The sequence below is a fragment of the Ambystoma mexicanum genome, unplaced genomic scaffold (genome assembly GCF_040938575.1).
Source record: "Ambystoma mexicanum isolate Mex_15411 unplaced genomic scaffold, UKY_AmexF1_1 Mex_scaf10, whole genome shotgun sequence".
Lineage (NCBI taxonomy): Eukaryota > Metazoa > Chordata > Amphibia > Caudata > Ambystomatidae > Ambystoma > Ambystoma mexicanum.
The window spans coordinates 2,567,501-2,587,500 of record NW_027182325.1 but is presented as its reverse complement, the minus strand read 5'-3'; the positions used below and the strand labels follow the sequence as shown (position 1 = coordinate 2,587,500).

The window sequence follows — 20,000 nt, the reverse complement described above, 5'->3', positions numbered from 1 at the left end:
TTCATGCCTCTTGAAGGACTCAATATTCTCTGTACTGCATTACATGTGAAAGTCGATTTATTACCCATGAACACACTACCTGTATGCTAATTCTATGTAAAAAGGTAGCTCCAGCCCTCATGATGTTGTCCAACATTTCCGCTATAAAACGGGATACAATTATTTTGGAAACATACCAAATTTGAAAAATAATTGAGAAGTTGCGCAATTACTAATCATGGAGCACAAAAAAGCCTACAGCACCTGGTATCCCCAGGCAGTCTCCCATCCAGGTACTAACTAGGCCTGACCCTGCTTAGCTTCCGAGATCGGGCTCATTCAGTGTGGTGTGGCCGTAGGCTCTGGGCCTAGTGAGTTTTGTACTTTTAAGCATCTAGTCGGCTAGACCTTGCAGTTTTGAAAGGCAATTGTGAAATGGCTCACTTCCTGAACTTGGAGCACAAAAAAGCCTACAGCACCTGGTATTCCCAGGTGGTCTCCCATCCAGGTACTAACTAGGCCCGACACTGCTTAGCTTCCGAGATCAGACGAGATCGGGCGCAATCAGTGTGGTGTGGCCGTAGGCTCTGGGCCTAGTGAGTTTTGTACTTTTAAGCATCTAGTCAGCTAGACCTTGCAGTTTTGAAAGGCAATTGAGAAATGGCTCACTTCCTGAACTTGGAGCACAAAAAAGCCTACAGCACCTGGTATTCCCAGGCGGTCTCCCATCCAGGTACTAACGAGGCCCGACACTGCTTAGCTTCCGAGATCAGACGAGATCGGGCGCAATCAGTGTGGTGTGGCCGTAGGCTCTGGGCCTAGTGAGTTTTGTACTTTTAAGCATCTAGTCAGCTAGACCTTGCAATTTTGAAAGGCAATTGAGAAATGGCTCACTTCCTGAACTTGGAGCACAAAAAAGCCTACAGCACCTGGTATTCCCAGGCGGTCTCCCATCCAGGTACTAACGAGGCCCGACACTGCTTAGCTTCCGAGATCAGACGAGATCGGGCGCATTCAGTGTGGTGTGGCCGTAGGCTCTGGTTCTTGTGAGTTTTGTACTTTTAAGCATCTAGTCGGCTAGACCTTGCAGTTTTGAAAGGCAATTGAGAAATGGCTCACTTCCTGAACTTGGAGTACAAAAAAGCCTACAGCACCTGGTATTCCCAGGCGGTCTTCCATCCAGGTACTAACTAGGCCCGACACTGCTTAGCTTCTGAGATCAGACGAGATCAGGCACATTCAGTGTGGTGTGGCCGTAGGCTCTGGGCCTAGTGAGTTTTGTACTTTTAAGCATCTAGTCGGCTAGACCTTGCAGTTTTAAAAGGCAATTGAGAAAGGGCTCACTTCCTGAACTTGGAGCACAAAAAAGCCTACAGCACCTGGTATTCCCAGGCGGTCTCCCATCCAGGTACTAACTAGGCCTGACACTGCTTAACTTCCGAGATCAGACGAGATCGGGTGCATTCAGTGTGGTGTGGCCGTAGGCTCTAGGAATGCTAAGAATATTACTCTTATGCATTTGCATTTAGTAAGCTAAGCCATGCAGCCACTTGCAACATGATACCACGCTCATCGCTCATCGCTCGATCAGGCTCGATCAGGCGAGATATATAAGACTGGTGGGCCCATTCAGGACTCCTATGTCTGGTAGGATAACTTTAATTCATCCATCCTGTGTCTGTTGCAGGGAGGTGGAGAGAACAATCAACACAATAATGGTTTTCTTTCATGCCTCTTGAAGGACTCAATATTCTCTGTACTGCATTACATGTGAAAGTCGATTTATTACCCATGAACACACTACCTGTATGCTAATTCTATGTAAAAAGGTAGCTCCAGCCCTCATGATGTTGTCCAACATTTCCGCTATAAAACGGGATACAATTATTTTGGAAACATACCAAATTTGAAAAATAATTGAGAAGTTGCGCAATTACTAATCATGGAGCACAAAAAAAGCCTACAGCACCTGGTATTCCCAGGCAGTCTCCCATCCAGGTACTAACTAGGCCCGACCCTGCTTAGCTTCCGAGATCGGGCGCATTCAGTGTGGTGTGGCCGTAGGCTCTGGGCCTAGTGAGTTTGTACTTTTAAGCATCTAGTCGGCTAGACCTTGCAGTTTTGAAAGGCAATTGTGAAATGGCTCACTTCCTGAACTTGGAGCACAAAAAAGCCTACAGCACCTGGTATTCCCAGGTGGTCTCCCATCCAGGTACTAACTAGGCCCGACACTGCTTAGCTTCCGAGATCAGACGAGATCGGGCGCATTCAGTGTGGTGTGGCCGTAGGCTCTGGGCCTAGTGAGTTTTGTACTTTTAAGCATCTAGTCGGCTAGACCTTGCAGTTTTGAAAGGCAATTGAGAAATGGCTCACTTCCTGAACTTGGAGTACAAAAAAGCCTACAGCACCTGGTATTCCCAGGCGGTCTCCCATCCAGGTACTAACTAGGCCCGACACTGCTTAGCTTCTGAGATCAGACGAGATCAGGCGCATTCAGTGTGGTGTGGCCGTAGGCTCTGGGCCTAGTGAGTGTTGTACTTTTAAGCATCTAGTCGGCTAGACCTTGCAGTTTTAAAAGGCAATTGAGAAAGGGCTCACTTCCTGAACTTGGAGCACAAAAAAGCCTACAGCACCTGGTATTCCCAGGCGGTCTCCCATCCAGGTACTAACTAGGCCTGACACTGCTTAACTTCCGAGATCAGACGAGATCGGGTGCATTCAGTGTGGTGTGGCCGTAGGCTCTAGGAATGCTAAGAATATTACTCTTATGCATTTGCATTTAGTAAGCTAAGCCATGCAGCCACTTGCAACATGATACCACGCTCATCGCTCGATCAGGCGAGATATATAAGACTGGTGGGCCCATTCAGGACTCCTATGACTGGTAGGATAACTTTAATTCATCCATCCTGTGTCTGTTGCAGGGAGGTGGAGAGAACAATCAACACAATAATGGTTTTCTTTCATGCCTCTTGAAGGACTCAATATTCTCTGTACTGCATTACATGTGAAAGTCGATTTATTACCCATGAACACACTACCTGTATGCTAATTCTATGTAAAAAGGTAGCTCCAGCCCTCATGATGTTGTCCAACATTTCCGCTATAAAACGGGATACAATTATTTTGGAAACATACCAAATTTGAAAAATAATTGAGAAGTTGCGCAATTACTAATCATGGAGCACAAAAAAGCCTACAGCACCTGGTATTCCCAGGCAGTCTCCCATCCAGGTACTAACTAGGCCTGACCCTGCTTAGCTTCTGAGATCAGGCACATTCAGTGTGGTGTGGCCGTAGGCTCTGGGCCTAGTGAGTTTTGTACTTTTAAGCATCTAGTCGGCTAGACCTTGCAGTTTTGAAAGGCAATTGAGAAATGGCTCACTTCCTGAACTTGGAGCACAAAAAAGCCTACAGCACCTGGTATTCCCAGGTGGTCTCCCATCCAGGTACTAACTAGGCCCGACACTGCTTAGCTTCCGAGATCAGACGAGATCGGGCGCAATCAGTGTGGTGTGGCCGTAGGCTCTGGGCCTAGTGAGTTTTGTACTTTTAAGCATCTAGTCAGCTAGACCTTGCAGTTTTGAAAGGCAATTGAGAAATGGCTCACTTCCTGAACTTGGAGCACAAAAAAGCCTACAGCACCTGGTATTCCCAGGCGGTCTCCCATCCAGGTACTAACGAGGCCCGACACTGCTTAGCTTCCGAGATCAGACGAGATCGGGCGCATTCAGTGTGGTGTGGCCGTAGGCTCTGGTTCTTGTGAGTTTTGTACTTTTAAGCATCTAGTCGGCTAGACCTTGCAGTTTTGAAAGGCAATTGAGAAATGGCTCACTTCCTGAACTTGGAGTACAAAAAAGCCTACAGCACCTGGTATTCCCAGGCGGTCTTCCATCCAGGTACTAACTAGGCCCAACACTGCTTAGCTTCTGAGATCAGACGAGATCAGGCACATTCAGTGTGGTGTGGCCGTAGGCTCTGGGCCTAGTGAGTTTTGTACTTTTAAGCATCTAGTCGGCTAGACCTTGCAGTTTTAAAAGGCAATTGAGAAAGGGCTCACTTCCTGAACTTGGAGCACAAAAAAGCCTACAGCACCTGGTATTCCCAGGCGGTCTCCCATCCAGGTACTAACTAGGCCTGACACTGCTTAACTTCCGAGATCAGTCGAGATCGGGTGCATTCAGTGTGGTGTGGCCGTAGGCTCTAGGAATGCTAAGAATATTACTCTTATGCATTTGCATTTAGTAAGCTAAGCCATGCAGCCACTTGCAACATGATACCACGCTCATCGCTCGATCAGGCTCGATCAGGCGAGATATATAAGACTGGTGGGCCCATTCAGGACTCCTATGTCTGGTAGGATAACTTTAATTCATCCATCCTGTGTCTGTTGCAGGGAGGTGGAGAGAACAATCAACACAATAATGGTTTTCTTTCATGCCTCTTGAAGGACTCAATATTCTCTGTACTGCATTACATGTGAAAGTCGATTTATTACCCATGAACACACTACCTGTATGCTAATTCTATGTAAAAAGGTAGCTCCAGCCCTCATGATGTTGTCCAACATTTCCGCTATAAAACGGGATACAATTATTTTGGAAACATACCAAATTTGAAAAATAATTGAGAAGTTGCGCAATTACTAATCATGGAGCACAAAAAAAGCCTACAGCACCTGGTATTCCCAGGTGGTCTCCCATCCAGGTACTAACTAGGCCCGACACTGCTTAGCTTCCGAGATCGGGCGCATTCAGTGTGGTGTGGCCGTAGGCTCTGGGCCTAGTGAGTTTTGTACTTTTAAGCATCTAGTCGGCTAGACCTTGCAGTTTTGAAAGGCAATTGAGAAATGGCTCACTTCCTGAACTTGGAGCACAAAAAAGCCTACAGCACCTGGTATTCCCAGGCGGTCTCGCATCCAGGTACTAACTAGGCCTGACACTGCTTAACTTCCGAGATCAGACGAGATCGGGTGCATTCAGTGTGGTGTGGCCGTAGGCTCTAGGAATGCTAAGAATATTACTCTTATGCATTTGCATTTAGTAAGCTAAGCCATGCAGCCACTTGCAACATGATACCACGCTCATCGCTCGATCAGGCTCGATCAGGCGAGATATATAAGACTGGTGGGCCCATTCAGGACTCCTATGTCTGGTAGGATAACTTTAATTCATCCATCCCGTGTCTGTTGCAGGGAGGTGGAGAGAACAATCAACACAATAATGGTTTTCTTTCATGCCTCTTGAAGGACTCAATATTCTCTGTACGGCATTACATGTGAAAGTCGATTTATTACCCATGAACACACTACCTGTATGCTAATTCTATGTAAAAAGGTAGCTCCAGCCCTCATGATGTTGTCCAACATTTCCGCTATAAAACGGGATACAATTATTTTGGAAACATACCAAATTTGAAAAATAATTGAGAAGTTGCGCAATTACTAATCATGGAGCACAAAAAAGCCTACAGCACCTGGTATTCCCAGGCAGTCTCCCATCCAGGTACTAACTAGGCCTGACCCTGCTTAGCTTCCGAGATCGGGCACATTCAGTGTGGTGTGGCCGTAGGCTCTGGGCCTAGTGAGTTTTGTACTTTTAAGCATCTAGTCGGCTAGACCTTGCAGTTTTGAAAGGCAATTGTGAAATGGCTCACTTCCTGAACTTGGAGCACAAAAAAGCCTACAGCACCTGGTATTCCCAGGTGGTCTCCCATCCAGGTACTAACTAGGCCCGACACTGCTTAGCTTCCGAGATCAGACGAGATCGGGCGCAATCAGTGTGGTGTGGCCGTAGGCTCTGGGCCTAGTGAGTTTTGTACTTTTAAGCATCTAGTCAGCTAGACCTTGCAGTTTTGAAAGGCAATTGAGAAATGGCTCACTTCCTGAACTTGGAGCACAAAAAAGCCTACAGCACCTGGTATTCCCAGGCGGTCTCCCATCCAGGTACTAACTAGGCCCGACACTGCTTAGCTTCTGAGATCAGATGAGATCGGGCGCATTCAGTGTGGTGTGGCCGAAGGCTCTGGGCTTAGTGAGTTTTGTACTTTTAAGCATCTAGTCGGCTAGACCTTGCAGTTTTGAAAGGCAATTGTGAAATGGCTCACTTCCTGAACTTGGAGCACAAAAAAGCCTACAGCACCTGGTATTCCCAGGTGGTCTCCCATCCAGGTACTAACTAGGCCCGACACTGCTTAGCTTCCGAGATCAGACACAATCAGTGTGGTGTGGCCGTAGGCTCTGGGCCTAGTGAGTTTTGTACTTTTAAGCATCTAGTCAGCTAGACCTTGCAGTTTTGAAAGGCAATTGAGAAATGGCTCACTTCCTGAACTTGGAGCACAAAAAAGCCTACAGCACCTGGTATTCCCAGGCGGTCTCCCATCCAGATACTAACGAGGCCCGACACTGCTTAGCTTCCGAGATCGGGCGCATTCAGTGTGGTGTGGCCGTAGGGTCTGGGCCTTGTGAGTTTTGTACTTTTAAGCATCTAGTCGGCTAGACCTTGCAGTTTTGAAAGGCAATTGAGAAATGGCTCACTTCCTGAACTTGGAGTACAAAAAAGCCTACAGCACCTGGTATTCCCAGGCGGTCTCCCATCCAGGTACTAACTAGGCCCGACACTGCTTAGCTTCTGAGATCAGACGAGATCAGGCGCATTCAGTGTGGTGTGGCCGTAGGCTCTGGGCCTAGTGAGTTTTGTACTTTTAAGCATCTAGTCGGCTAGACCTTGCAGTTTTGAAAGGCAATTGAGAAAGGGCTCACTTCCTGAACTTGGAGCACAAAAAAGCCTACAGCACCTGGTATTCCCAGGCGGTCTCCCATCCAGGTACTAACTAGGCCTAACACTGCTTAACTTCCGAGATCAGACGAGATCGGGTGCATTCAGTGTGGTGTGGCCGTAGGCTCTAGGAATGCTAAGAATATTACTCTTATGCATTTGCATTTAGTAAGCTAAGCCATGCAGCCACTTGCAACATGATACCACGCTCATCGCTCGATCAGGCTCGATCAGGCGAGATATATAAGACTGGTGGGCCCATTCAGGACTCCTATGTCTGGTAGGATAACTTTAATTCATCCATCCTGTGTCTGTTGCAGGGAGGTGGAGAGAACAATCAACACAATAATGGTTTTCTTTCATGCCTCTTGAAGGACTCAATATTCTCTGTACTGCATTACATGTGAAAGTCGATTTATTACCCATGAACACACTACCTGTATGCTAATTCTATGTAAAAAGGTAGCTCCAGCCCTCATGATGTTGTCCAACATTTCCGCTATAAAAGGGGATACAATTATTTTGGAAACATACCAAATTTGAAAAATAATTGAGAAGTTGCGCAATTACTAATCATGGAGCACAAAAAAAGCCTACAGCACCTGGTATTCCCAGGCAGTCTCCCATCCAGGTACTAACTAGGCCCGACCCTGCTTAGCTTCCGAGATCGGGCGCATTCAGTGTGGTGTGGCCGTAGGCTCTGGGCCTAGTGAGTTTGTACTTTTAAGCATCTAGTCGGCTAGACCTTGCAGTTTTGAAAGGCAATTGTGAAATGGCTCACTTCCTGAACTTGGAGCACAAAAAAGCCTACAGCACCTGGTATTCCCAGGTGGTCTCCCATCCAGGTACTAACTAGGCCCGACACTGCTTAGCTTCCGAGATCAGACGAGATCGGGCGCATTCAGTGTGGTGTGGCCGTAGGCTCTGGGCCTAGTGAGTTTTGTACTTTTAAGCATCTAGTCGGCTAGACCTTGCAGTTTTGAAAGGCAATTGAGAAATGGCTCACTTCCTGAACTTGGAGTACAAAAAAGCCTACAGCACCTGGTATTCCCAGGCGGTCTCCCATCCAGGTACTAACTAGGCCCGACACTGCTTAGCTTCTGAGATCAGACGAGATCAGGCGCATTCAGTGTGGTGTGGCCGTAGGCTCTGGGCCTAGTGAGTGTTGTACTTTTAAGCATCTAGTCGGCTAGACCTTGCAGTTTTAAAAGGCAATTGAGAAAGGGCTCACTTCCTGAACTTGGAGCACAAAAAAGCCTACAGCACCTGGTATTCCCAGGCGGTCTCCCATCCAGGTACTAACTAGGCCTGACACTGCTTAACTTCCGAGATCAGACGAGATCGGGTGCATTCAGTGTGGTGTGGCCGTAGGCTCTAGGAATGCTAAGAATATTACTCTTATGCATTTGCATTTAGTAAGCTAAGCCATACAGCCACTTGCAACATGATACCACGCTCATCGCTCGATCAGGCGAGATATATAAGACTGGTGGGCCCATTCAGGACTCCTATGTCTGGTAGGATAACTTTAATTCATCCATCCTGTGTCTGTTGCAGGGAGGTGGAGAGAACAATCAACACAATAATGGTTTTCTTTCATGCCTCTTGAAGGACTCAATATTCTCTGTACTGCATTACATGTGAAAGTCGATTTATTACCCATGAACACACTACCTGTATGCTAATTCTATGTAAAAAGGTAGCTCCAGCCCTCATGATGTTGTCCAACATTTCCGCTATAAAACGGGATACAATTATTTTGGAAACATACCAAATTTGAAAAATAATTGAGAAGTTGCGCAATTACTAATCATGGAGCACAAAGAAGCCTACAGCACCTGGTATTCCCAGGCAGTCTCCCATCCAGGTACTAACTAGGCCTGACCCTGCTTAGCTTCTGAGATCAGGCACATTCAGTGTGGTGTGGCCGTAGGCTCTGGGCCTAGTGAGTTTTGTACTTTTAAGCATCTAGTCGGCTAGACCTTGCAGTTTTGAAAGGCAATTGTGAAATGGCTCACTTCCTGAACTTGGAGCACAAAAAAGCCTACAGCACCTGTTATTCCCAGGTGGTCTCCCATCCAGGTACTAACTAGGCCCGACACTGCTTAGCTTCCGAGATCAGACGAGATCGGGCGCAATCAGTGTGGTGTGGCCGTAGGCTCTGGGCCTAGTGAGTTTTGTACTTTTAAGCATCTAGTCAGCTAGACCTTGCAGTTTTGAAAGGCAATTGAGAAATGGCTCACTTCCTGAACTTGGAGCACAAAAAAGCCTACAGCACCTGGTATTCCCAGGCGGTCTCCCATCCAGGTACTAACGAGGCCCGACACTGCTTAGCTTCCGAGATCAGACGAGATCGGGCGCATTCAGTGTGGTGTGGCCGTAGGCTCTGGTTCTTGTGAGTTTGTACTTTTAAGCATCTAGTCGGCTAGACCTTGCAGTTTTGAAAGGCAATTGAGAAATGGCTCACTTCCTGAACTTGGAGTACAAAAAAGCCTACAGCACCTGGTATTCCCAGGCGGTCTTCCATCCAGGTACTAACTAGGCCCAACACTGCTTAGCTTCTGAGATCAGACGAGATCAGGCACATTCAGTGTGGTGTGGCCGTAGGCTCTGGGCCTAGTGAGTTTTGTACTTTTAAGCATCTAGTCGGCTAGACCTTGCAGTTTTAAAAGGCAATTGAGAAAGGGCTCACTTCCTGAACTTGGAGCACAAAAAAGCCTACAGCACCTGGTATTCCCAGGCGGTCTCCCATCCAGGTACTAACTAGGCCTGACACTGCTTAACTTCCGAGATCAGTCGAGATCGGGTGCATTCAGTGTGGTGTGGCCGTAGGCTCTAGGAATGCTAAGAATATTACTCTTATGCATTTGCATTTAGTAAGCTAAGCCATGCAGCCACTTGCAACATGATACCACGCTCATCGCTCGATCAGGCGAGATATATAAGACTGGTGGGCCCATTCAGGACTCCTATGTCTGGTAGGATAACTTTAATTCATCCATCCTGTGTCTGTTGCAGGGAGGTGGAGAGAACAATCAACACAATAATGGTTTTCTTTCATGCCTCTTGAAGGACTCAATATTCTCTGTACTGCATTACATGTGAAAGTCGATTTATTACCCATGAACACACTACCTGTATGCTAATTCTATGTAAAAAGGTAGCTCCAGCCCTCATGATGTTGTCCAACATTTCCGCTATAAAACGGGATACAATTATTTTGGAAACATACCAAATTTGAAAAATAATTGAGAAGTTGCGCAATTACTAATCATGGAGCACAAAAAAGCCTACAGCACCTGGTATTCCCAGGCAGTCTCCCATCCAGGTACTAACTAGGCCTGACCCTGCTTAGCTTCCGAGATCGGGCACATTCAGTGTGGTGTGGCCGTAGGCTCTGGGCCTAGTGAGTTTTGTACTTTTAAGCATCTAGTCGGCTAGACCTTGCAGTTTTGAAAGGCAATTGTGAAATGGCTCACTTCCTGAACTTGGAGCACAAAAAAGCCTACAGCACCTGGTATTCCCAGGTGGTCTCCCATCCAGGTACTAACTAGGCCCGACACTGCTTAGCTTCCGAGATCAGACGAGATCGGGCGCAATCAGTGTGGTGTGGCCGTAGGCTCTGGGCCTAGTGAGTTTTGTACTTTTAAGCATCTAGTCAGCTAGACCTTGCAGTTTTGAAAGGCAATTGAGAAATGGCTCACTTCCTGAACTTGGAGCACAAAAAAGCCTACAGCACCTGGTATTCCCAGGCGGTCTCCCATCCAGGTACTAACTAGGCCCGACACTGCTTAGCTTCTGAGATCAGATGAGATCGGGCGCATTCAGTGTGGTGTGGCCGAAGGCTCTGGGCTTAGTGAGTTTTGTACTTTTAAGCATCTAGTCGGCTAGACCTTGCAGTTTTGAAAGGCAATTGTGAAATGGCTCACTTCCTGAACTTGGAGCACAAAAAAGCCTACAGCACCTGGTATTCCCAGGTGGTCTCCCATCCAGGTACTAACTAGGCCCGACACTGCTTAGCTTCCGAGATCAGACACAATCAGTGTGGTGTGGCCGTAGGCTCTGGGCCTAGTGAGTTTTGTACTTTTAAGCATCTAGTCAGCTAGACCTTGCAGTTTTGAAAGGCAATTGAGAAATGGCTCACTTCCTGAACTTGGAGCACAAAAAAGCCTACAGCACCTGGTATTCCCAGGCGGTCTCCCATCCAGATACTAACGAGGCCCGACACTGCTTAGCTTCCGAGATCGGGCGCATTCAGTGTGGTGTGGCCGTAGGGTCTGGGCCTTGTGAGTTTTGTACTTTTAAGCATCTAGTCGGCTAGACCTTGCAGTTTTGAAAGGCAATTGAGAAATGGCTCACTTCCTGAACTTGGAGTACAAAAAAGCCTACAGCACCTGGTATTCCCAGGCGGTCTCCCATCCAGGTACTAACTAGGCCCGACACTGCTTAGCTTCTGAGATCAGACGAGATCAGGCGCATTCAGTGTGGTGTGGCCGTAGGCTCTGGGCCTAGTGAGTTTTGTACTTTTAAGCATCTAGTCGGCTAGACCTTGCAGTTTTGAAAGGCAATTGAGAAAGGGCTCACTTCCTGAACTTGGAGCACAAAAAAGCCTACAGCACCTGGTATTCCCAGGCGGTCTCCCATCCAGGTACTAACTAGGCCTAACACTGCTTAACTTCCGAGATCAGACGAGATCGGGTGCATTCAGTGTGGTGTGGCCGTAGGCTCTAGGAATGCTAAGAATATTACTCTTATGCATTTGCATTTAGTAAGCTAAGCCATGCAGCCACTTGCAACATGATACCACGCTCATCGCTCGATCAGGCTCGATCAGGCGAGATATATAAGACTGGTGGGCCCATTCAGGACTCCTATGTCTGGTAGGATAACTTTAATTCATCCATCCTGTGTCTGTTGCAGGGAGGTGGAGAGAACAATCAACACAATAATGGTTTTCTTTCATGCCTCTTGAAGGACTCAATATTCTCTGTACTGCATTACATGTGAAAGTCGATTTATTACCCATGAACACACTACCTGTATGCTAATTCTATGTAAAAAGGTAGCTCCAGCCCTCATGATGTTGTCCAACATTTCCGCTATAAAAGGGGATACAATTATTTTGGAAACATACCAAATTTGAAAAATAATTGAGAAGTTGCGCAATTACTAATCATGGAGCACAAAAAAAGCCTACAGCACCTGGTATTCCCAGGCAGTCTCCCATCCAGGTACTAACTAGGCCCGACCCTGCTTAGCTTCCGAGATCGGGCGCATTCAGTGTGGTGTGGCCGTAGGCTCTGGGCCTAGTGAGTTTGTACTTTTAAGCATCTAGTCGGCTAGACCTTGCAGTTTTGAAAGGCAATTGTGAAATGGCTCACTTCCTGAACTTGGAGCACAAAAAAGCCTACAGCACCTGGTATTCCCAGGTGGTCTCCCATCCAGGTACTAACTAGGCCCGACACTGCTTAGCTTCCGAGATCAGACGAGATCGGGCGCATTCAGTGTGGTGTGGCCGTAGGCTCTGGGCCTAGTGAGTTTTGTACTTTTAAGCATCTAGTCGGCTAGACCTTGCAGTTTTGAAAGGCAATTGAGAAATGGCTCACTTCCTGAACTTGGAGTACAAAAAAGCCTACAGCACCTGGTATTCCCAGGCGGTCTCCCATCCAGGTACTAACTAGGCCCGACACTGCTTAGCTTCTGAGATCAGACGAGATCAGGCGCATTCAGTGTGGTGTGGCCGTAGGCTCTGGGCCTAGTGAGTGTTGTACTTTTAAGCATCTAGTCGGCTAGACCTTGCAGTTTTAAAAGGCAATTGAGAAAGGGCTCACTTCCTGAACTTGGAGCACAAAAAAGCCTACAGCACCTGGTATTCCCAGGCGGTCTCCCATCCAGGTACTAACTAGGCCTGACACTGCTTAACTTCCGAGATCAGACGAGATCGGGTGCATTCAGTGTGGTGTGGCCGTAGGCTCTAGGAATGCTAAGAATATTACTCTTATGCATTTGCATTTAGTAAGCTAAGCCATACAGCCACTTGCAACATGATACCACGCTCATCGCTCGATCAGGCGAGATATATAAGACTGGTGGGCCCATTCAGGACTCCTATGTCTGGTAGGATAACTTTAATTCATCCATCCTGTGTCTGTTGCAGGGAGGTGGAGAGAACAATCAACACAATAATGGTTTTCTTTCATGCCTCTTGAAGGACTCAATATTCTCTGTACTGCATTACATGTGAAAGTCGATTTATTACCCATGAACACACTACCTGTATGCTAATTCTATGTAAAAAGGTAGCTCCAGCCCTCATGATGTTGTCCAACATTTCCGCTATAAAACGGGATACAATTATTTTGGAAACATACCAAATTTGAAAAATAATTGAGAAGTTGCGCAATTACTAATCATGGAGCACAAAGAAGCCTACAGCACCTGGTATTCCCAGGCAGTCTCCCATCCAGGTACTAACTAGGCCTGACCCTGCTTAGCTTCTGAGATCAGGCACATTCAGTGTGGTGTGGCCGTAGGCTCTGGGCCTAGTGAGTTTTGTACTTTTAAGCATCTAGTCGGCTAGACCTTGCAGTTTTGAAAGGCAATTGTGAAATGGCTCACTTCCTGAACTTGGAGCACAAAAAAGCCTACAGCACCTGTTATTCCCAGGTGGTCTCCCATCCAGGTACTAACTAGGCCCGACACTGCTTAGCTTCCGAGATCAGACGAGATCGGGCGCAATCAGTGTGGTGTGGCCGTAGGCTCTGGGCCTAGTGAGTTTTGTACTTTTAAGCATCTAGTCAGCTAGACCTTGCAGTTTTGAAAGGCAATTGAGAAATGGCTCACTTCCTGAACTTGGAGCACAAAAAAGCCTACAGCACCTGGTATTCCCAGGCGGTCTCCCATCCAGGTACTAACGAGGCCCGACACTGCTTAGCTTCCGAGATCAGACGAGATCGGGCGCATTCAGTGTGGTGTGGCCGTAGGCTCTGGTTCTTGTGAGTTTGTACTTTTAAGCATCTAGTCGGCTAGACCTTGCAGTTTTGAAAGGCAATTGAGAAATGGCTCACTTCCTGAACTTGGAGTACAAAAAAGCCTACAGCACCTGGTATTCCCAGGCGGTCTTCCATCCAGGTACTAACTAGGCCCAACACTGCTTAGCTTCTGAGATCAGACGAGATCAGGCACATTCAGTGTGGTGTGGCCGTAGGCTCTGGGCCTAGTGAGTTTTGTACTTTTAAGCATCTAGTCGGCTAGACCTTGCAGTTTTAAAAGGCAATTGAGAAAGGGCTCACTTCCTGAACTTGGAGCACAAAAAAGCCTACAGCACCTGGTATTCTCAGGCGGTCTCCCATCCAGGTACTAACTAGGCCTGACACTGCTTAACTTCCGAGATCAGTCGAGATCGGGTGCATTCAGTGTGGTGTGGCCGTAGGCTCTAGGAATGCTAAGAATATTACTCTTATGCATTTGCATTTAGTAAGCTAAGCCATGCAGCCACTTGCAACATGATACCACGCTCATCGCTCGATCAGGCTCGATCAGGCGAGATATATAAGACTGGTGGGCCCATTCAGGACTCCTATGTCTGGTAGGATAACTTTAATTCATCCATCCTGTGTCTGTTGCAGGGAGGTGGAGAGAACAATCAACACAATAATGGTTTTCTTTCATGCCTCTTGAAGGACTCAATATTCTCTGTACTGCATTACATGTGAAAGTCGATTTATTACCCATGAACACACTACCTGTATGCTAATTCTATGTAAAAAGGTAGCTCCAGCCCTCATGATGTTGTCCAACATTTCCGCTATAAAACGGGATACAATTATTTTGGAAACATACCAAATTTGAAAAATAATTGAGAAGTTGCGCAATTACTAATCATGGAGCACAAAAAAGCCTACAGCACCTGGTATTCCCAGGCAGTCTCCCATCCAGGTACTAACTAGGCCCGACCCTGCTTAGCTTCCGAGATTGGGCACATTCAGTGTGGTGTGGCCGTAGGCTCTGGGCCTAGTGAGTTTTGTACTTTTAAGCATCTAGTCGGCTAGACCTTGCAGTTTTGAAAGGCAATTGTGAAATGGCTCACTTCCTGAACTTGGAGCACAAAAAAGCCTACAGCACCTGGTATTCCCAGGCGGTCTCCCATCCAGGTACTAACTAGGCCTGACACTGCTTAACTTCCGAGATCAGACGAGATCGGGTGCATTCAGTGTGGTGTGGCCGTAGGCTCTAGGAATGCTAAGAATATTACTCTTATGCATTTGCATTTAGTAAGCTAAGCCATGCAGCCACTTGCAACATGATACCACGCTCATCGCTCGATCAGGCGAGATATATAAGACTGGTGGGCCCATTCAGGACTCCTATGTCTGGTAGGATAACTTTAATTCATCCATCCTGTGTCTGTTGCAGGGAGGTGGAGAGAACAATCAACACAATAATGGTTTTCTTTCATGCCTCTTGAAGGACTCAATATTCTCTGTACTGCATTACATGTGAAAGTCGATTTATTACCCATGAACACACTACCTGTATGCTAATTCTATGTAAAAAGGTAGCTCCAGCCCTCATGATGTTGTCCAACATTTCCGCTATAAAACGGGATACAATTATTTTGGAAACATACCAAATTTGAAAAATAATTGAGAAGTTGCGCAATAACTAATCATGGAGCACAAAAAAAGCCTACAGCACCTGGTATTCCCAGGCAGTCTCCCATCCAGGTACTAACTAGGCCCGACCCTGCTTAGCTTCCGAGATCGGGCGCATTCAGTGTGGTGTGGCCGTAGGCTCTGGGCCTAGTGAGTTTGTACTTTTAAGCATCTAGTCGGCTAGACCTTGCAGTTTTGAAAGGCAATTGTGAAATGGCTCACTTCCTGAACTTGGAGCACAAAAAAGCCTACAGCACCTGGTATTCCCAGGTGGTCTCCCATCCAGGTACTAACTAGGCCCGACACTGCTTAGCTTCCGAGATCGGGCGCATTCAGTGTGGTGTGGCCGTAGGCTCTGGGCCTAGTGAGTTTTGTACTTTTAAGCATCTAGTCGGCTAGACCTTGCAGTTTTGAAAGGCAATTGAGAAATGGCTCACTTCCTGAACTTGGAGTACAAAAAAGCCTACAGCACCTGGTATTCCCAGGCGGTCTCCCATCCAGGTACTAACTAGGCCCGACACTGCTTAGCTTCTGAGATCAGACGAGATCAGGCGCATTCAGTGTGGTGTGGCCGTAGGCTCTGGGCCTAGTGAGTGTTGTACTTTTAAGCATCTAGTCGGCTAGACCTTGCAGTTTTAAAAGGCAATTGAGAAAGGGCTCACTTCCTGAACTTGGAGCACAAAAAAGCCTACAGCACCTGGTATTCCCAGGCGGTCTCCCATCCAGGTACTAACTAGGCCTGACACTGCTTAACTTCCGAGATCAGACGAGATCGGGTGCATTCAGTGTGGTGTGGCCGTAGGCTCTAGGAATGCTAAGAATATTACTCTTATGCATTTGCATTTAGTAAGCTAAGCCATACAGCCACTTGCAACATGATACCACGCTCATCGCTCGATCAGGCGAGATATATAAGACTGGTGGGCCCATTCAGGACTCCTATGTCTGGTAGGATAACTTTAATTCATCCATCCTGTGTCTGTTGCAGGGAGGTGGAGAGAACAATCAACACAATAATGGTTTTCTTTCATGCCTCTTGAAGGACTCAATATTCTCTGTACTGCATTACATGTGAAAGTCGATTTATTACCCATGAACACACTACCTGTATGCTAATTCTATGTAAAAAGGTAGCTCCAGCCCTCATGATGTTGTCCAACATTTCCGCTATAAAACGGGATACAATTATTTTGGAAACATACCAAATTTGAAAAATAATTGAGAAGTTGCGCAATTACTAATCATGGAGCACAAAGAAGCCTACAGCACCTGGTATTCCCAGGCAGTCTCCCATCCAGGTACTAACTAGGCCTGACCCTGCTTAGCTTCTGAGATCAGGCACATTCAGTGTGGTGTGGCCGTAGGCTCTGGGCCTAGTGAGTTTTGTACTTTTAAGCATCTAGTCGGCTAGACCTTGCAGTTTTGAAAGGCAATTGTGAAATGGCTCACTTCCTGAACTTGGAGCACAAAAAAGCCTACAGCACCTGGTATTCCCAGGTGGTCTCCCATCCAGGTACTAACTAGGCCCGACACTGCTTAGCTTCCGAGATCAGACGAGATCGGGCGCAATCAGTGTGGTGTGGCCGTAGGCTCTGGGCCTAGTGAGTTTTGTACTTTTAAGCATCTAGTCAGCTAGACCTTGCAGTTTTGAAAGGCAATTGAGAAATGGCTCACTTCCTGAACTTGGAGCACAAAAAAGCCTACAGCACCTGGTATTCCCAGGCGGTCTCCCATCCAGGTACTAACGAGGCCCGACACTGCTTAGCTTCCGAGATCAGACGAGATCGGGCGCATTCAGTGTGGTGTGGCCGTAGGCTCTGGTTCTTGTGAGTTTGTACTTTTAAGCATCTAGTCGGCTAGACCTTGCAGTTTTGAAAGGCAATTGAGAAATGGCTCACTTCCTGAACTTGGAGTACAAAAAAGCCTACAGCACCTGGTATTCCCAGGCGGTCTTCCATCCAGGTACTAACTAGGCCCAACACTGCTTAGCTTCTGAGATCAGACGAGATCAGGCACATTCAGTGTGGTGTGGCCGTAGGCTCTGGGCCTAGTGAGTTTTGTACTTTTAAGCATCTAGTCGGCTAGACCTTGCAGTTTTAAAAGGCAATTGAGAAAGGGCTCACTTCCTGAACTTGGAGCACAAAAAAGCCTACAGCACCTGGTATTCCCAGGCGGTCTCCCATCCAGGTACTAACTAGGCCTGACACTGCTTAACTTCCGAGATCAGTCGAGATCGGGTGCATTCAGTGTGGTGTGGCCGTAGGCTCTAGGAATGCTAAGAATATTACTCTTATGCATTTGCATTTAGTAAGCTAAGCCATGCAGCCACTTGCAACATGATACCACGCTCATCGCTCGATCAGGCTCGATCAGGCGAGATATATAAGACTGGTGGGCCCATTCAGGACTCCTATGTCTGGTAGGATAACTTTAATTCATCCATCCTGTGTCTGTTGCAGGGAGGTGGAGAGAACAATCAACACAATAATGGTTTTCTTTCATGCCTCTTGAAGGACTCAATATTCTCTGTACTGCATTACATGTGAAAGTCGATTTATTACCCATGAACACACTACCTGTATGCTAATTCTATGTAAAAAGGTAGCTCCAGCCCTCATGATGTTGTCCAACATTTCCGCTATAAAACGGGATACAATTATTTTGGAAACATACCAAATTTGAAAAATAATTGAGAAGTTGCGCAATTACTTATCATGGAGCACAAAAAAGCCTACAGCACCTGGTATTCCCAGGCAGTCTCCCATCCAGGTACTAACTAGGCCCGACCCTGCTTAGCTTCCGAGATTGGGCACATTCAGTGTGGTGTGGCCGTAGGCTCTGGGCCTAGTGAGTTTTGTACTTTTAAGCATCTAGTCGGCTAGACCTTGCAGTTTTGAAAGGCAATTGTGAAATGGCTCACTTCCTGAACTTGGAGCACAAAAAAGCCTACAGCACCTGGTATTCCCAGGCGGTCTCCCATCCAGGTACTAACTAGGCCTGACACTGCTTAACTTCCGAGATCAGACGAGATCGGGTGCATTCAGTGTGGTGTGGCCGTAGGCTCTAGGAATGCTAAGAATATTACTCTTATGCATTTGCATTTAGTAAGCTAAGCCATGCAGCCACTTGCAACATGATACCACGCTCATCGCTCGATCAGGCGAGATATATAAGACTGGTGGGCCCATTCAGGACTCCTATGTCTGGTAGGATAACTTTAATTCATCCATCCTGTGTCTGTTGCAGGGAGGTGGAGAGAACAATCAACACAATAATGGTTTTCTTTCATGCCTCTTGAAGGACTCAATATTCTCTGTACTGCATTACATGTGAAAGTCGATTTATTACCCATGAACACACTACCTGTATGCTAATTCTATGTAAAAAGGTAGCTCCAGCCCTCATGATGTTGTCCAACATTTCCGCTATAAAACGGGATACAATTATTTTGGAAACATACCAAATTTGAAAAATAATTGAGAAGTTGCGCAATAACTAATCATGGAGCACAAAAAAAGCCTACAGCACCTGGTATTCCCAGGCAGTCTCCCATCCAGGTACTAACTAGGCCCGACCCTGCTTAGCTTCCGAGATCGGGCGCATTCAGTGTGGTGTGGCCGTAGGCTCTGGGCCTAGTGAGTTTGTACTTTTAAGCATCTAGTCGGCTAGACCTTGCAGTTTTGAAAGGCAATTGTGAAATGGCTCACTTCCTGAACTTGGAGCACAAAAAAGCCTACAGCACCTGGTATTCCCAGGTGGTCTCCCATCCAGGTACTAACTAGGCCCGACACTGCTTAGCTTCCGAGATCGGGCGCATTCAGTGTGGTGTGGCCGTAGGCTCTGGGCCTAGTGAGTTTTGTACTTTTAAGCATCTAGTCGGCTAGACCTTGCAGTTTTGAAAGGCAATTGAGAAATGGCTCACTTCCTGAACTTGGAGTACAAAAAAGCCTACAGCACCTGGTATTCCCAGGCGGTCTCCCATCCAGGTACTAACTAGGCCCGACACTGCTTAGCTTCTGAGATCAGACGAGATCAGGCGCATTCAGTGTGGTGTGGCCGTAGGCTCTGGGCCTAGTGAGTGTTGTACTTTTAAGCATCTAGTCGGCTAGACCTTGCAGTTTTAAAAGGCAATTGAGAAAGGGCTCACTTCCTGAACTTGGAGCACAAAAAAGCCTACAGCACCTGGTATTCCCAGGCGGTCTCCCATCCAGGTACTAACTAGGCCTGACACTGCTTAACTTCCGAGATCAGACGAGATCGGGTGCATTCAGTGTGGTGTGGCCGTAGGCTCTAGGAATGCTAAGAATATTACTCTTATGCATTTGCATTTAGTAAGCTAAGCCATACAGCCACTTGCAACATGATACCACGCTCATCGCTCGATCAGGCGAGATATATAAGACTGGTGGGCCCATTCAGGACTCCTATGTCTGGTAGGATAACTTTAATTCATCCATCCTGTGTCTGTTGCAGGGAGGTGGAGAGAACAATCAACACAATAATGGTTTTCTTTCATGCCTCTTGAAGGACTCAATATTCTCTGTACTGCATTACATGTGAAAGTCGATTTATTACCCATGAACACACTACC

General features: G+C 46.9%; 45 non-coding genes and 21 pseudogenes across 45 annotated transcripts; all 66 read right to left on the bottom strand.

Annotated features, from left to right (window-relative positions):
- Positions 1-231: 231 nt before the first annotated feature.
- LOC138547140 (5S ribosomal RNA) lies at positions 232-340 on the bottom strand (annotated as a pseudogene).
- Positions 341-446: 106 nt separating this feature from the next.
- Positions 447-565, bottom strand: LOC138548114 (5S ribosomal RNA). Its single transcript, XR_011291928.1, has one exon. It is a non-coding gene; the product is annotated as a 5S ribosomal RNA (ribosomal RNA).
- A 106-nt stretch (positions 566-671) lies between these two features.
- LOC138537109 (5S ribosomal RNA) lies at positions 672-790 on the bottom strand. Its single transcript, XR_011285257.1, has one exon. It is a non-coding gene; the product is annotated as a 5S ribosomal RNA (ribosomal RNA).
- A 106-nt stretch (positions 791-896) lies between these two features.
- LOC138550405 (5S ribosomal RNA) lies at positions 897-1,015 on the bottom strand. The gene has a single exon (XR_011294158.1). It is a non-coding gene; the product is annotated as a 5S ribosomal RNA (ribosomal RNA).
- Positions 1,016-1,121: 106 nt separating this feature from the next.
- Positions 1,122-1,240, bottom strand: LOC138540059 (5S ribosomal RNA). Its single transcript, XR_011288118.1, has one exon. It is a non-coding gene; the product is annotated as a 5S ribosomal RNA (ribosomal RNA).
- Positions 1,241-1,346: 106 nt separating this feature from the next.
- Positions 1,347-1,465, bottom strand: LOC138549170 (5S ribosomal RNA). The gene has a single exon (XR_011292955.1). It is a non-coding gene; the product is annotated as a 5S ribosomal RNA (ribosomal RNA).
- A 471-nt stretch (positions 1,466-1,936) lies between these two features.
- Positions 1,937-2,045, bottom strand: LOC138543637 (5S ribosomal RNA; annotated as a pseudogene).
- A 105-nt stretch (positions 2,046-2,150) lies between these two features.
- LOC138550392 (5S ribosomal RNA) lies at positions 2,151-2,269 on the bottom strand. Its single transcript, XR_011294146.1, has one exon. It is a non-coding gene; the product is annotated as a 5S ribosomal RNA (ribosomal RNA).
- A 106-nt stretch (positions 2,270-2,375) lies between these two features.
- LOC138543649 (5S ribosomal RNA) lies at positions 2,376-2,494 on the bottom strand. Its single transcript, XR_011290628.1, has one exon. It is a non-coding gene; the product is annotated as a 5S ribosomal RNA (ribosomal RNA).
- Positions 2,495-2,600: 106 nt separating this feature from the next.
- Positions 2,601-2,719, bottom strand: LOC138549169 (5S ribosomal RNA). Its single transcript, XR_011292954.1, has one exon. It is a non-coding gene; the product is annotated as a 5S ribosomal RNA (ribosomal RNA).
- Positions 2,720-3,172: 453 nt separating this feature from the next.
- Positions 3,173-3,281, bottom strand: LOC138546695 (5S ribosomal RNA; annotated as a pseudogene).
- A 106-nt stretch (positions 3,282-3,387) lies between these two features.
- Positions 3,388-3,506, bottom strand: LOC138548112 (5S ribosomal RNA). Its single transcript, XR_011291927.1, has one exon. It is a non-coding gene; the product is annotated as a 5S ribosomal RNA (ribosomal RNA).
- A 106-nt stretch (positions 3,507-3,612) lies between these two features.
- On the bottom strand, positions 3,613-3,731 carry LOC138550403 (5S ribosomal RNA). Its single transcript, XR_011294156.1, has one exon. It is a non-coding gene; the product is annotated as a 5S ribosomal RNA (ribosomal RNA).
- A 106-nt stretch (positions 3,732-3,837) lies between these two features.
- LOC138537436 (5S ribosomal RNA) lies at positions 3,838-3,956 on the bottom strand. The gene has a single exon (XR_011285570.1). It is a non-coding gene; the product is annotated as a 5S ribosomal RNA (ribosomal RNA).
- Positions 3,957-4,062: 106 nt separating this feature from the next.
- LOC138538846 (5S ribosomal RNA) lies at positions 4,063-4,181 on the bottom strand. The gene has a single exon (XR_011286932.1). It is a non-coding gene; the product is annotated as a 5S ribosomal RNA (ribosomal RNA).
- Positions 4,182-4,645: 464 nt separating this feature from the next.
- Positions 4,646-4,754, bottom strand: LOC138542654 (5S ribosomal RNA; annotated as a pseudogene).
- Positions 4,755-4,860: 106 nt separating this feature from the next.
- LOC138541685 (5S ribosomal RNA) lies at positions 4,861-4,979 on the bottom strand. Its single transcript, XR_011289686.1, has one exon. It is a non-coding gene; the product is annotated as a 5S ribosomal RNA (ribosomal RNA).
- Positions 4,980-5,442: 463 nt separating this feature from the next.
- Positions 5,443-5,551, bottom strand: LOC138546522 (5S ribosomal RNA; annotated as a pseudogene).
- A 106-nt stretch (positions 5,552-5,657) lies between these two features.
- Positions 5,658-5,776, bottom strand: LOC138548110 (5S ribosomal RNA). Its single transcript, XR_011291925.1, has one exon. It is a non-coding gene; the product is annotated as a 5S ribosomal RNA (ribosomal RNA).
- A 106-nt stretch (positions 5,777-5,882) lies between these two features.
- LOC138540796 (5S ribosomal RNA) lies at positions 5,883-6,001 on the bottom strand. The gene has a single exon (XR_011288829.1). It is a non-coding gene; the product is annotated as a 5S ribosomal RNA (ribosomal RNA).
- Positions 6,002-6,107: 106 nt separating this feature from the next.
- Positions 6,108-6,216, bottom strand: LOC138544305 (5S ribosomal RNA; annotated as a pseudogene).
- A 106-nt stretch (positions 6,217-6,322) lies between these two features.
- LOC138544466 (5S ribosomal RNA) lies at positions 6,323-6,431 on the bottom strand (annotated as a pseudogene).
- Positions 6,432-6,537: 106 nt separating this feature from the next.
- LOC138543638 (5S ribosomal RNA) lies at positions 6,538-6,656 on the bottom strand. The gene has a single exon (XR_011290627.1). It is a non-coding gene; the product is annotated as a 5S ribosomal RNA (ribosomal RNA).
- Positions 6,657-6,762: 106 nt separating this feature from the next.
- Positions 6,763-6,881, bottom strand: LOC138546895 (5S ribosomal RNA). The gene has a single exon (XR_011290970.1). It is a non-coding gene; the product is annotated as a 5S ribosomal RNA (ribosomal RNA).
- A 464-nt stretch (positions 6,882-7,345) lies between these two features.
- On the bottom strand, positions 7,346-7,454 carry LOC138543636 (5S ribosomal RNA; annotated as a pseudogene).
- A 105-nt stretch (positions 7,455-7,559) lies between these two features.
- On the bottom strand, positions 7,560-7,678 carry LOC138550380 (5S ribosomal RNA). Its single transcript, XR_011294135.1, has one exon. It is a non-coding gene; the product is annotated as a 5S ribosomal RNA (ribosomal RNA).
- A 106-nt stretch (positions 7,679-7,784) lies between these two features.
- Positions 7,785-7,903, bottom strand: LOC138543627 (5S ribosomal RNA). The gene has a single exon (XR_011290626.1). It is a non-coding gene; the product is annotated as a 5S ribosomal RNA (ribosomal RNA).
- Positions 7,904-8,009: 106 nt separating this feature from the next.
- On the bottom strand, positions 8,010-8,128 carry LOC138549168 (5S ribosomal RNA). The gene has a single exon (XR_011292953.1). It is a non-coding gene; the product is annotated as a 5S ribosomal RNA (ribosomal RNA).
- Positions 8,129-8,581: 453 nt separating this feature from the next.
- On the bottom strand, positions 8,582-8,690 carry LOC138546694 (5S ribosomal RNA; annotated as a pseudogene).
- Positions 8,691-8,796: 106 nt separating this feature from the next.
- Positions 8,797-8,915, bottom strand: LOC138551263 (5S ribosomal RNA). Its single transcript, XR_011294989.1, has one exon. It is a non-coding gene; the product is annotated as a 5S ribosomal RNA (ribosomal RNA).
- Positions 8,916-9,021: 106 nt separating this feature from the next.
- Positions 9,022-9,140, bottom strand: LOC138550402 (5S ribosomal RNA). Its single transcript, XR_011294155.1, has one exon. It is a non-coding gene; the product is annotated as a 5S ribosomal RNA (ribosomal RNA).
- A 105-nt stretch (positions 9,141-9,245) lies between these two features.
- On the bottom strand, positions 9,246-9,364 carry LOC138537435 (5S ribosomal RNA). Its single transcript, XR_011285569.1, has one exon. It is a non-coding gene; the product is annotated as a 5S ribosomal RNA (ribosomal RNA).
- Positions 9,365-9,470: 106 nt separating this feature from the next.
- LOC138538845 (5S ribosomal RNA) lies at positions 9,471-9,589 on the bottom strand. Its single transcript, XR_011286931.1, has one exon. It is a non-coding gene; the product is annotated as a 5S ribosomal RNA (ribosomal RNA).
- Positions 9,590-10,042: 453 nt separating this feature from the next.
- On the bottom strand, positions 10,043-10,151 carry LOC138546521 (5S ribosomal RNA; annotated as a pseudogene).
- A 106-nt stretch (positions 10,152-10,257) lies between these two features.
- On the bottom strand, positions 10,258-10,376 carry LOC138548109 (5S ribosomal RNA). The gene has a single exon (XR_011291924.1). It is a non-coding gene; the product is annotated as a 5S ribosomal RNA (ribosomal RNA).
- Positions 10,377-10,482: 106 nt separating this feature from the next.
- On the bottom strand, positions 10,483-10,601 carry LOC138540795 (5S ribosomal RNA). Its single transcript, XR_011288828.1, has one exon. It is a non-coding gene; the product is annotated as a 5S ribosomal RNA (ribosomal RNA).
- Positions 10,602-10,707: 106 nt separating this feature from the next.
- On the bottom strand, positions 10,708-10,816 carry LOC138544303 (5S ribosomal RNA; annotated as a pseudogene).
- A 106-nt stretch (positions 10,817-10,922) lies between these two features.
- Positions 10,923-11,031, bottom strand: LOC138544464 (5S ribosomal RNA; annotated as a pseudogene).
- Positions 11,032-11,137: 106 nt separating this feature from the next.
- On the bottom strand, positions 11,138-11,256 carry LOC138543615 (5S ribosomal RNA). The gene has a single exon (XR_011290625.1). It is a non-coding gene; the product is annotated as a 5S ribosomal RNA (ribosomal RNA).
- Positions 11,257-11,362: 106 nt separating this feature from the next.
- Positions 11,363-11,481, bottom strand: LOC138546884 (5S ribosomal RNA). The gene has a single exon (XR_011290969.1). It is a non-coding gene; the product is annotated as a 5S ribosomal RNA (ribosomal RNA).
- A 464-nt stretch (positions 11,482-11,945) lies between these two features.
- On the bottom strand, positions 11,946-12,054 carry LOC138543635 (5S ribosomal RNA; annotated as a pseudogene).
- A 105-nt stretch (positions 12,055-12,159) lies between these two features.
- Positions 12,160-12,278, bottom strand: LOC138550369 (5S ribosomal RNA). Its single transcript, XR_011294124.1, has one exon. It is a non-coding gene; the product is annotated as a 5S ribosomal RNA (ribosomal RNA).
- A 106-nt stretch (positions 12,279-12,384) lies between these two features.
- On the bottom strand, positions 12,385-12,503 carry LOC138543604 (5S ribosomal RNA). The gene has a single exon (XR_011290624.1). It is a non-coding gene; the product is annotated as a 5S ribosomal RNA (ribosomal RNA).
- A 106-nt stretch (positions 12,504-12,609) lies between these two features.
- On the bottom strand, positions 12,610-12,728 carry LOC138549167 (5S ribosomal RNA). Its single transcript, XR_011292952.1, has one exon. It is a non-coding gene; the product is annotated as a 5S ribosomal RNA (ribosomal RNA).
- Positions 12,729-13,181: 453 nt separating this feature from the next.
- LOC138546693 (5S ribosomal RNA) lies at positions 13,182-13,290 on the bottom strand (annotated as a pseudogene).
- A 106-nt stretch (positions 13,291-13,396) lies between these two features.
- LOC138551261 (5S ribosomal RNA) lies at positions 13,397-13,515 on the bottom strand. Its single transcript, XR_011294988.1, has one exon. It is a non-coding gene; the product is annotated as a 5S ribosomal RNA (ribosomal RNA).
- A 106-nt stretch (positions 13,516-13,621) lies between these two features.
- LOC138550401 (5S ribosomal RNA) lies at positions 13,622-13,740 on the bottom strand. The gene has a single exon (XR_011294154.1). It is a non-coding gene; the product is annotated as a 5S ribosomal RNA (ribosomal RNA).
- A 105-nt stretch (positions 13,741-13,845) lies between these two features.
- On the bottom strand, positions 13,846-13,964 carry LOC138537433 (5S ribosomal RNA). The gene has a single exon (XR_011285568.1). It is a non-coding gene; the product is annotated as a 5S ribosomal RNA (ribosomal RNA).
- Positions 13,965-14,070: 106 nt separating this feature from the next.
- LOC138541797 (5S ribosomal RNA) lies at positions 14,071-14,189 on the bottom strand. The gene has a single exon (XR_011289793.1). It is a non-coding gene; the product is annotated as a 5S ribosomal RNA (ribosomal RNA).
- A 463-nt stretch (positions 14,190-14,652) lies between these two features.
- On the bottom strand, positions 14,653-14,761 carry LOC138546735 (5S ribosomal RNA; annotated as a pseudogene).
- Positions 14,762-14,867: 106 nt separating this feature from the next.
- On the bottom strand, positions 14,868-14,986 carry LOC138549165 (5S ribosomal RNA). Its single transcript, XR_011292950.1, has one exon. It is a non-coding gene; the product is annotated as a 5S ribosomal RNA (ribosomal RNA).
- Positions 14,987-15,440: 454 nt separating this feature from the next.
- On the bottom strand, positions 15,441-15,549 carry LOC138543634 (5S ribosomal RNA; annotated as a pseudogene).
- Positions 15,550-15,654: 105 nt separating this feature from the next.
- Positions 15,655-15,763, bottom strand: LOC138542653 (5S ribosomal RNA; annotated as a pseudogene).
- A 106-nt stretch (positions 15,764-15,869) lies between these two features.
- LOC138543592 (5S ribosomal RNA) lies at positions 15,870-15,988 on the bottom strand. Its single transcript, XR_011290623.1, has one exon. It is a non-coding gene; the product is annotated as a 5S ribosomal RNA (ribosomal RNA).
- A 106-nt stretch (positions 15,989-16,094) lies between these two features.
- LOC138549164 (5S ribosomal RNA) lies at positions 16,095-16,213 on the bottom strand. The gene has a single exon (XR_011292949.1). It is a non-coding gene; the product is annotated as a 5S ribosomal RNA (ribosomal RNA).
- A 453-nt stretch (positions 16,214-16,666) lies between these two features.
- On the bottom strand, positions 16,667-16,775 carry LOC138546692 (5S ribosomal RNA; annotated as a pseudogene).
- A 106-nt stretch (positions 16,776-16,881) lies between these two features.
- On the bottom strand, positions 16,882-17,000 carry LOC138548108 (5S ribosomal RNA). The gene has a single exon (XR_011291923.1). It is a non-coding gene; the product is annotated as a 5S ribosomal RNA (ribosomal RNA).
- Positions 17,001-17,106: 106 nt separating this feature from the next.
- Positions 17,107-17,225, bottom strand: LOC138550399 (5S ribosomal RNA). The gene has a single exon (XR_011294153.1). It is a non-coding gene; the product is annotated as a 5S ribosomal RNA (ribosomal RNA).
- A 105-nt stretch (positions 17,226-17,330) lies between these two features.
- LOC138537432 (5S ribosomal RNA) lies at positions 17,331-17,449 on the bottom strand. Its single transcript, XR_011285567.1, has one exon. It is a non-coding gene; the product is annotated as a 5S ribosomal RNA (ribosomal RNA).
- Positions 17,450-17,555: 106 nt separating this feature from the next.
- On the bottom strand, positions 17,556-17,674 carry LOC138538844 (5S ribosomal RNA). Its single transcript, XR_011286930.1, has one exon. It is a non-coding gene; the product is annotated as a 5S ribosomal RNA (ribosomal RNA).
- Positions 17,675-18,137: 463 nt separating this feature from the next.
- LOC138546734 (5S ribosomal RNA) lies at positions 18,138-18,246 on the bottom strand (annotated as a pseudogene).
- Positions 18,247-18,352: 106 nt separating this feature from the next.
- On the bottom strand, positions 18,353-18,471 carry LOC138549163 (5S ribosomal RNA). The gene has a single exon (XR_011292948.1). It is a non-coding gene; the product is annotated as a 5S ribosomal RNA (ribosomal RNA).
- A 454-nt stretch (positions 18,472-18,925) lies between these two features.
- LOC138543633 (5S ribosomal RNA) lies at positions 18,926-19,034 on the bottom strand (annotated as a pseudogene).
- Positions 19,035-19,139: 105 nt separating this feature from the next.
- LOC138542652 (5S ribosomal RNA) lies at positions 19,140-19,248 on the bottom strand (annotated as a pseudogene).
- A 106-nt stretch (positions 19,249-19,354) lies between these two features.
- LOC138543579 (5S ribosomal RNA) lies at positions 19,355-19,473 on the bottom strand. The gene has a single exon (XR_011290621.1). It is a non-coding gene; the product is annotated as a 5S ribosomal RNA (ribosomal RNA).
- Positions 19,474-19,579: 106 nt separating this feature from the next.
- On the bottom strand, positions 19,580-19,698 carry LOC138549162 (5S ribosomal RNA). The gene has a single exon (XR_011292947.1). It is a non-coding gene; the product is annotated as a 5S ribosomal RNA (ribosomal RNA).
- Between the last annotated feature and the right edge of the window lie 302 nt (positions 19,699-20,000).